Source organism: Artemia sp. Qi Xiang Cuo, chromosome 8 (assembly GCF_049724085.1).
Source record: "Artemia sp. Qi Xiang Cuo chromosome 8, ASM4972408v1, whole genome shotgun sequence".
In the NCBI taxonomy this organism is placed as follows: domain Eukaryota; kingdom Metazoa; phylum Arthropoda; class Branchiopoda; order Anostraca; family Artemiidae; genus Artemia; species Artemia sp. Qi Xiang Cuo.
The window spans coordinates 74,755,305-74,766,260 of NC_142801.1; positions in this window are offsets into that span (position 1 = coordinate 74,755,305).

A 10,956-nucleotide genomic window follows, 5' to 3' on the forward strand; every position below is an offset into this window, starting at 1 on the left:
GCTCCAATGTTTTATTATTTATTTATTATCTTTTTCCCCAGAGGCACTTCATATGGAAGGGGTCGTCGTATAAACTTCAAAGGGGGCTCATTCGATTGGAAATCGAGAGTTCTAGTGCCTTTTTAAGGGTCAAAAGTGATTGGAAGACAACGAACACCCCTTCCACGTCCACCATTTCGCCAAACACATGCAATCAAAATTTTGAGATAGCCATTTTGTTCTACGTAGTTGATTTCTACATTTTGTTCTACGTAGTTGAGGGATCACTGTATCCCTCATCATCATTGATAATGAATACTATCTCCATAAAATAAACCATCCACTCGATCAATTTTCCTCTTTGCCAAACACCAGCATTTCATCCTCTTTTCAGTGACGGTTTTGGCCTCTTTTGTGCCTAGAGCAAAATCTTGATTTGTGCCCCCCCCCCATCTCCCAAAAATTTCAGGTTAAGCTATAACATTTGCTAACAAAATTTTCAATTTATTTAAATGTGATTTTTCTCACTAAAGCCTCTGCAAAATAATTAATCATCTCGTTCCAATTGATAGCTTCTGAAAAAAAATGAAAAATAAAATTTCAAAAATTATAAAATAATTATAACAGATAGATTATTTATTTATTAGATTATATATTAGATTAGTTATTGTTCTGGCATAATCAAGTAGTGATAGGGTATTAAGGAGAGAAGGAAAGAATATCTTGAGGATTCTCAAACCATGGTGAAGTTTTAGTAAATAGTATAGAAAATGACGGTACTTGTGTGATATACCCTTTCCAGCTCAAGTTGTTCATGTGTTGACTCAGTGTAAACCGGTTTATTTCGCTAGTTTCTTTCAACTTAGCGCGAGAAAAGAGAATTGACAGAATAGATGGAAAATATATAATTCGGGCTATATGTTTGCGCATTAGGGAGTGGGGGATGGTTTTAAAGTATTTTGACAGTATGAAGTCAGAAAAAATGCTTACTTCATAGTATCAGAATAATTGTAACTAACACATTTTGCATGCAGACCCGCCGTACTTTAACCCCCCCCCCCTAATGTACAAATATATAGAACAAATTTGTTTCCAAATTATTATATTTTTATCATACTTAGATATATTTTATTAGGATTAACCTACATTCACTTCTTGAGCTGCAGGGGGTATCAAACAGTTCGTGGTAACAAACTGTAAGTAAGGAGCGACCCGGCTCAATGATAACCGAAAGTCTAAAAAACAGAATTTTTATACTAATAGATACATCAAAAGAATCAGATTTTAATTGTAATTTCAAATATATAAGTTTCATCAAGTTTAATCTTACCCATCAAAAGTTACGCGAAAAAATTTGGCTTATTTTTGAAAAAAGGGGAAAAGACTCCCTAAAAGCTATAGAATCTTAATGAAAATCACATCATCATATTCAGCGTGTCAGAGAACCTTACTGTAGAGGTTTCAAGCTCCTATCTACAAAAATGAGGAATTTTCCTTTTTTTGCCAGAAGAAAGATCACGGATGCGTGTTTATTTTTTTTATATTTATTTTTCCCAGGGATAATCGTATTGACCCAATGGTCCTAGAATATCGTAGGAGGGCTCATTAGAACGGAAATTAAGAGTTCTAGTGCCCTTTTTAAGTGACAAAAAAAATGGAGGGCAACTAGGCCCCCTACCACGCTCATTTTTTTCCCAAAGTCACCCAATTAAAATTTTGAGATAGCCATTTTGTTCAAAATAGTCAAAAATCTAATAAATATGTCTTTTAGAATGACTTAATCCCCCACAGTTCCCAAGCGAAGGGCTGCAAGTTATGAACTTTGCCCATTGCTTACATATTGTATCGGTTATTGGGAAACATACCGACATTTTCAGGAAGGATTTTTTTTCTGGTGTGGGGGCTGGAGGAGGGGGTTACTCGGGAGAATCTTTCCGTGGAGGATGTTTCTTCGGGGTAAGGGGGCGCCGGATTTTCAAGCATTATTTAAAAAACGATCAGAAATTAAATTAAAATAAACAAGTTTTTTCAACTGAAAGTAAGGAGCAACATTAGAACTTAAAACGAACAGAGATCATTACGTATATGATGGGGTTCACCCCCAAGTCAATACCTCGCTCTTTACGCTAAAGTTTTTTTTTAGTGATTTCAAAAGAGCTATCTATTCTAATTAAACGGCCTTTGTGATTCAGGGGTTTGTGAATTAAAATTTTTTTTAACTTTTAACGTAAAGAACGTGGTATTGACTAAGCGGAGAACCCCCTCACATACGTAATAACATATACGTAATAAAAAAAAAACAATAAAAAAAAACAAGCGATACGGCTCAATAGTAATCGAAACTTTTAAAAGCTGAATTTTGATGTCAATAAATGTATAAAAAAATGGGCTTATAATGTTGATTCTAAATATATAAATTCTATTAAGTTTAGTATTACTCATCAAAGGCTACAAGCCTGAGAAAATTTACCTGATTTTTTAAAGGGGGGGGGGAAACATCCCCTACAAGTGAAAGAATTTTAATGAAAATCACATCGTCAGATTCAGCGTATCAGAAAACCCTATTACATAGGTTTCAACCTCATATCTGCAAAAATCTTCAACTTTGTATTTTTTGCCAGAAGAAAAATATACGAATATAGAAGTTTGTTACGTAAGTTAATTTTTAAATTACGTCAGAACCAAATTTAGAGACAGCCATTTAGCAAAAGAAAAGTAAAGTTTTTATGCAAATTTTGTTTACTTATTCAATGACGGTGAGTCAAAATAAAAGCTGCATTAGCTAAAAAACGATTAGAAATCAAATAAAAAAAACAAGTTTTTTAAACTGAAAGTAAGGAGCAACATTAAAACTTAAAACGAACAGAAATTATTTCGTATATAAAAGGGGCCGTCCCTACCTCAACGCCTCGCTCTTTACGCTTAAGTTTGACTCTTTCTCACAACTCTATTTTTGTAAAATAATAAAAAACGTTAGTGTAAAGAGCGAAGCGATGAGGAATGGACAGCCCCTTTCATATACGGAATAATTTCTGTTCGTTTTGAGTTTTAATGTTGCTCCTTACTTTCAGTCTAAAAAACTTGTTTTTTTTTAATATCATACAAGTACCAAAATGACACAAGACTTTGTGGTAATTGATACGTGAAAAAAGATTGATTTAGCACGACCTAGAAATGACACAAAAACAATGAAAAATTACTTTAGCTGCAGATATTATGATAAATACGGTTTTGAAATGCGGTGATTAGGAAGATACAGATAAGATCTTGAAAACAATGAACATGGTTTATTTCATAAAGAGAAAGTACATAGAGTTTTCAAAAAACATTTAAAAACCCTGAAGAGCAACAAAATAGATCTAATAATCAAATCGTCATTAGCTTAATTTTTGAGAGATAATTGACTAGCATGAAAAATCTTTAAAGAAACACAGTGTTGCTTTAGGAAAAGAAGCGGATGGGTTGACCGTTTGAAAAAGAAGACGAATTTGCCTAAATTACGAATCAGTGAGGATCATGAAGTGAAACCTTTCTATCTGGATGGCATTATAAAATGGAAGGCGGGTGCTGTGTAGATATGGAAAGTAGGAAATTTGCGTTCAAAATTTTGGAACAATGGGAAGACAAGTCTTAGAACTAAGTTTCAGACTCTAGAGGTGATGATACTGACAGTGGTTAAGTGTGGCTCTAAAATGTGGGCACTTCAAAAATCCAAGGGAGATAAGCTAAATTTATTCAGAGGAATTTGTAATGATATTTTTCGGGAATCGCTTGAACAACCGTATATCAGACAAAAAGCTGTACAAATAAAGACATTCATTTTTAGTTTCTAAGACTATAAGGAAAGAAAGATTAAGATACTTCAATCAATTCAATACATCAAGGATGATAAAATAACACATCATTGTTAACATCAAATTGTACTTTCCGGGAAATCCAGCTTCAGCCAAATAGACAGCAGGACCTCCTCTAAAAGGTGCCAGGAGGTCGCAAACAAAGATAAAAAGAAGGAGGTAGTACCTTTATGAGAGGGAGTAATAAATTCAGAAATGACTATATTTGGGTTGAAGCGGAGCATATGCAGCTTTTTTTTGCCCTGAACAGCTTGGCACTGCAAAGAGATGTTAGTAGTAGAAGTGTTGATAAGCCAGATATAAGCCGCTTTACCAAAATGCACATTTACAATGCGTCAGTCAGCACCGTGCTGTTGTATGGAGCGGAGACGTGGCCAGCTGCAAAATCTATCCTTAGCGCCGTCGATGTCGCACAGACGAAACATCTCCGAAGAATCAAGGGACTTCACTGGACTGACTTCGTTAGCAACCAAACCCTCGTATCACGTACGGCACAAACTCCTTTCTCGACGCAGCTCACCCAGCGTACTGTTCGGTGGTACGGCCACCTCCTTCGCATGTCACGCGACGCCCCAGTACGGATCGCAGTCAACTTCGACCCCATCCTACATGGATGGAAGCAACCCAGAGGACACCCCCCCCCCCCGAGGTGGAAAGGTAAAGCTGATGAATTCCTCAACCAAGCCCACATCCCGGTGGACGAAGCAGCGAGCCTCGCAAGCGATAGGTCAATCTGGAGGCACCTGGTCTCATCGTTCTCTATGCCAAATTCACGACAGGAGCCTTAAGTAAGTAAGTAAAGTACATTTTTGTTTGTAATGGTTACCCAATTAAATTCATAAGCGAAGTAATAGAAAAAAGACATATTGAATATAATAATAAATAAATGCAGCTTCACAGTCTTCTGAATTGAATTTGTATAAAAGTTATATTTCTTTACCATAGGCCTATGTACCGAGTCTAGGGAAAAACCTCAAACGGAATTTACGCAAATATAACATTTGTACATGTTTTCAGTCAATAAGACCATTAAGCAGTTTCCAAAATTCCGGGAAGGATATGACTCATGGTAATTTGGATAGTGGGGTTTATAGTATTCCTTGTTCGTGTGGGAAATTTCACATTGGCCGTAATCACCAAAAATTTGTTGAACGATTTATTCAGCATCGTAACTCGATAGAAAAGCTCTAAAATTGAGTAAGCCTTCTGAAAACTTTGATCCAGTTTTGGCTGAACCCATTTTTTACCACCCTGATCATTACGTACAATTCGAGTAGAAATGACCCTATTGATACAAACGGGACTCCATATATGGGCATAGAGTCCCTAGGGAGAACACCTGTGCTGTCAGTCGTGACGGGGCACCATATATGGGCATGGAATCCCCAGGGAGAATGATTGCGTAATCGGTTGGGAAATGGATTTCCGAGAAATTGATTGTATAATCGATTGGGAATTTTATTGATCTAGGACTCATGACGGGGCTCCATTTATGGGCATAGAATACTGAACGAACACCATGCTATCATCTACAATTGACTCTAACATCGAACGGGACTCCATTTATTCATGGTTTATTAATATCTGATGGATAATGTCAAGGTCGATTTATTTGTTGTTGTTGTTTTTGTTTGGCCAAGTGTAACGACACTGGGAATAATTTACATAATCGCTAGGGGAATGTATTGATCTATGGGAACTAAATTTCCAAGGTCGATTTATTTGTTGTTGTTGTTTGTCCAAGTGCACGCTAGGGGCGAATGCTAAGATCCAGGAATAGGAAACAGGATCACGTGTCTCCTTCTGAACCAATCAGAGACTCGGTTACATCTCCTTCTAGACCAATCAGAGGCTCGCTTACATATGGTTTCCCCATTACATAACAATTCACCCTTGATATTTCATATATAACGGGCATGCATTGTGATTAAATTATCAGAAAGTATTGTGACACAGTGGAAACAAGAATAAATATTATTGATGAGATTGAAGCCTTGGCAGCCTCAATTTACAATGTAAGTTCTGTTTTAGTACATTTTCATTTTTAATTTTCAAAATAAAATTATTTTCCTTGGTCACCCTCCAGTATATTTAAGTAAATCCCCCCTCCCACTCCAGTAAAAACTCCACCTTGCTATCTTTATACTCACTAGAAAACATAAAACATATTCTTTTTACCATATAAACCTCCTCAAAACCCCCCAATGTTTTTACAACTATAATTCGTGAAATTAAAATAATTCTATTTTTTCAGTAAATTCTTGCTTTCTGGATTGTGAACTTTTCTGTTGCTGACTTTTGTCAATTCTTAGACATTATGCCACTATGTTTTGACATAAGCTCTCCGCATAAGCTTATAATTATTTTTGTCACCCCTTTTCCTGTGTATTTACGATTGCGGCTTAGCCAAAAGAATTTTTTTTCTCCATCAAATTAAAACACTTTTAGACAATTGCAATAATTAAGCGCAGGCCTACGCAATCTGTATTTGGAGGAGTGAAACGAGTTATTTTCAAATTAAGGTCTAACAATATATTTAGGACATTGCTGAAAAGGGGAGGGGGGAATGCCTCAATTCTATCGCCATCATTGTAAAGTGAAAAAACAAAACTGTTTCTTCGCGTTAGGCAGTAAGAGGACCGAGGGTTTCTAAGAAAAAAAATAGCTTTATTATGTGTACTGCATAGATACCATTTACATCCAAGATTGTAATTTAGGCCTATAACCTGCTAGGCTAACAATCTTTTTCTATTTTAAAAGCCTATAGACGGGAAATATTTAAAAAAATTTCTCAGCAAGGTAAAAATAGGGGTATTTTTCGCAAATTTTACCTTTTGCTTTGCTTTTGGCTTAGGGGGAGGGGGCTTCTTAGTGATAAATGCTTTCTACAAAAATTATGGTTGGGTTATGAGTACTAATTTTCCTTCTTTAAAAAAGGGGGAAATTATTTCCATACTAAATTTTTTCTTCTTTTAAGGACAATTGTGAAGAATGTATTGTCCCCCCTCCATCGAAGAGAGCAAGAGAGGGTGAGGCAGCCCATATGCAGTCTGGTCGAAAACCAAAAAGAGAATGGGCGGCTTCTCATAATAAGGAGATCCCCGCCGTCTCATCGGTGCAATCCCGTGACATCACTGGCTCGACTGCACAAGTCTGTGCCGTCACTGGCTCTGCTGCACAAGCCGCAGCCCAATCTGCACTACAACGTAACGCCGTCGGCCCATCCGCTCTCCATGGACCTTTAAAAGCTGCCCCACCAACACAAGGTCAGGAGCTAAAACTTGTGTTACCTAGGTCTTCGGATAATCGAATATAACCAGACTTTACAAATGAGAGCATTTTTTGTTACATAACCTTTATAAATATCTAAACATAGCCATTTTTCATCGTACTGTCAAAGTGCCTGTTTCTCAGAGATATTAGAATATTAACCCTCCCCCCCCAACCATTGTTTAAAATTTCTCTGCTCCCCCTCCCTCAGAGATATCTAAATATAATGTATTTTTTTTTTGCCTTTTCAAAGAAAACCACTCTTTTTTTCTAATCTTTGATATTTTCTCTGGCCCCACTGTAGGCCATAAACTGTTGTTATTTTTCAACCTCATAATAATGTTTTTATCTAATTTCTAGTTTAACGTTAGAAAGTCTTTTTATCTCAAAAATGCTATTTTCGCTAGAATATTATAGTTTAAAGGTATCTTCCAACAATCGATTCATTTAATCGGGGTAAAGTGTGTAAAAGATATCAAAGGACATTGTTCCCCCTTTTAAATCAGGTCAATTATCGCATACATTCATTCTGCTGAATTCTCGTATTGAAGCCGAAAAGGGCACTATACTCTGATCATATTTTCTCATAGAAAATTCTTTATGTTATAAACTGCTTTTATTTAAACACAAGTTTCTATCAGAAAGGGAAATAATATCATGTAAATACCATGGTTTTTTCAAAAGCTGATTAGTTTCTACCTTTTGTACCATCTTTTAGAACTTTTCTTTTTCGCTTTTTTTTTCAACACTATGAAATTATGTCATAGATTTTAAAAGATGTTTTTTCCCCACTCAATTTGAAGGACATAGATTATACCATTTATCTTTTACACTTATGGTTTCTAATTTGCATAATATTGTTGATAGCTTTCAACCTTACACCTTCCGAAGATTTTGGGGAGACATTCGATAAAAGTTAATGGTTCCCATTTAATTGTATTTTCCTGAATATCTTGGAAATAACAGACGATATTACAATAATTAAGCTCATGAGTTCACAACCTGTAAGAAAGTAGAGAAACGCCTTATTTCCAAAATTATGGGATGGGGGGGAGGGGCTATGCTTCAATTCCATCACCATCATTGTAAGGTGAAAAAACAAAACTGTTTCTTCACATCAAAAATTTGGGGCCGAAATTTCTAAGAAAAAGATAGCTTTTTACGCCACAGGATCCGGGAAGCGCTGTGGGTCGGGAAGCGCCTCCGTTGCGGGGTCCGGGAAGCACTGCAATGGCGGGGCCCCGGGAAGCGCCTCGGTGGCCCGCTGGGCCGCTCGGAGGGGGGCATTAAATTGTGGAAATTGAGTGGGGAGTTGTTTGAACAAATTCAAATTGCCTTCTATGTCATTTTTTAAAATGTATTAAGTTGGAAATTTCAGAATAAATAGAGTAGGGAATTAAATGCTACTAAGCACATTTTAAATAATAATTCAATTTAAAAACAGTAGGTGTGATTTAGACACTTGGAAAATAAGCTATTTTTAATTTATAGGTTGCATTGGTCCCATGTTCACCATCACCCCCCTTCTCGTCAGTTGGAGAAAGAGAGGACACACATACGGAGCTCTCCAACAATTCATTATGGGACGATATAATTTTACATTAAATTCCAGATACTATTAATGAGTTTATAGGTGATTTTTTAAATGTTGCTTATAGCGCAGTTGAGCAGGGGGACTTACCTTTGCTGAATCCAAACCCATTGCAGCTTTTGAATGATTTTACCCGGGATTTAACAGGGAATCCTCCTCCTCCTCTAGCCCCCGATACCCTACATCCACTTCAATCGAATGATGTGGCATCCCTTACCACAAATATTGAACAATGTGGTGGGGGAGGGGGTGTTGATAATATACAAGAGGGGGAGGGGGAGGGGTGTAATGTACAATTTACGACTTTTCCGGAATTTCAGTTATCAAATACAATTTTAAATGCAAAAGTTGTCTACACTGCAACTTTTGGTGACCCTTTTAATTCGCTTTTGTGTGGTAATTTTCTGTTTGACCCCGTACAAAATTGTGCATGACTACGTAGATAGAATTCGTGCACTGCTGGAGAACCAAATTCAATTATGGGGAGGGGGGAGGGATTCAATTAAGGTTTCAATTGTTTTAAAGGTGTTCTATTTAAATGAGGGGAAAAGTGAAGTTTACCATCATTATGTACACTCCGAGATGCGTGTGATTTATCCGAATTTAGAGAATTTTGAGGGTGTTTTTTGCGAGTGAATAGGTCAAATTATTACGTATCTTGATAACTATAACGAAAATGGGAGCGGCTCTGTAGTTTTATTTGTTGAAAATTTAAGTTTGAATATTTGTAAATTTAAGAAAGATTTTATTTTAACAGGAGGGCATAGGGATAAGGGTAAAGTTTTTAAATATAATCCAGATCTAGAAGGATGTCGTGGTGTCCAGCGGATTTGTTTTGAAACAGGTCAAAAATGTTTCAAGTACGCTTTCCTCTTATCAGCATTAGAGCCTCTAGCACGTGACGCTACCAAGACGCATTTAGACAATTGGGCTGTACATGGGGAGGAGAAGTCCAATTTTTCCATTGTAGATTTCACTTGTTTAGAGGGAAAATACCTAGTAACGCTAAGATCTATTGATATTTTTGAAAGGGCCAATGCCAATTTAAATATTGGCGTTACTGTGGTTCAGCATGAAACTGAATTTGAAGATGGGGTTCGTTCAAAAAAGAAGGGGGTTGTGTTCCCAGTAAGGGGCCCGTCGATTGAATTGGTCAAACACTGGGTTTGGTTGTTGTATACACCACCATCTAGTGACCTTGCGAATTCAATTGGCCATTTTAATCCAATTACAGACATTAGTATAGTTCCGGGTGAGGGTAAGAAACAGAGTGCACGTCTTTACTGTCCGACATGCCTGTCTCGATTTTGGACAGAATTAAAGCTGCAAAATCATATGAAGCACTGTAGACGGCATGGCTACCAGTCAGTAGAAACGGTTTCAGGGGATAGGGCCATTTTACGTTTAAAATTTTTTTTAAACCCCCTCCTCCAGTGCAACAAAATATCTTTGGATTGTGAGGCTAAGCTGGTGGAAGTGAACGATCCTTGATTTCCAAACCGAATCAAAGAACATCAAGTTCTTTCTGTGTCCTTTGCCCCAGTGCAAAGATACAGTTCTAACACCATGCAGTTTTTACAAGTAGTAGAAACATTGGATGAGCGAGAGTTTATGATAAAGTCACTGACTAAATAACCTGGCAACGCTCATGGTACTATTGCCTCTTTGAGAAATATATAGTACACAAGGGTCCTGTCTGCAGAGGATCGTCTCACGATTAAAAATGAAAAATTATGTTGGGTTTGTAAGGGGGAGTTTGAAAAGGGGGATAAGGAGACTAAAGGAAAAGAGGGGGGAGGGGGAAAGTCAGACACCATAATCACTTGTGGCAGGAAATATCCTCTGAGGACAGTAATATTAGAGGGGTAGCGCATCAATCGTGTAATTTAAATGTTAGCCAGCAGTTTTTTATCCCTGTTTTTATCCACAATGCAAATTATGATTTAAAATTTATTTTACCAGCACTGGCATGTATGCACAGGGAGGGAGGGGGAGTAGATGGTCCTTTGGTAAATAATTCATTTACCTATAAAATTATTCCCAAATCGGCCGAGAAGTTGTTGCTTCTCGAGCTGAAATGGCAGGTAGTAAATAATGGGCATACGTGTTGGAATAAAATCAGGTTTTTAGATTCTTTTAGTTTTTTCCCAAGGCATTGAGTCAATTGATTCAAGTGCAGAAAAGCGACAATTTTGATAGCTTTCCCTTGCTTAAACAGCACTTTCCAGACAGTGAAATGTATGACCTATTGACCTGCAAAGG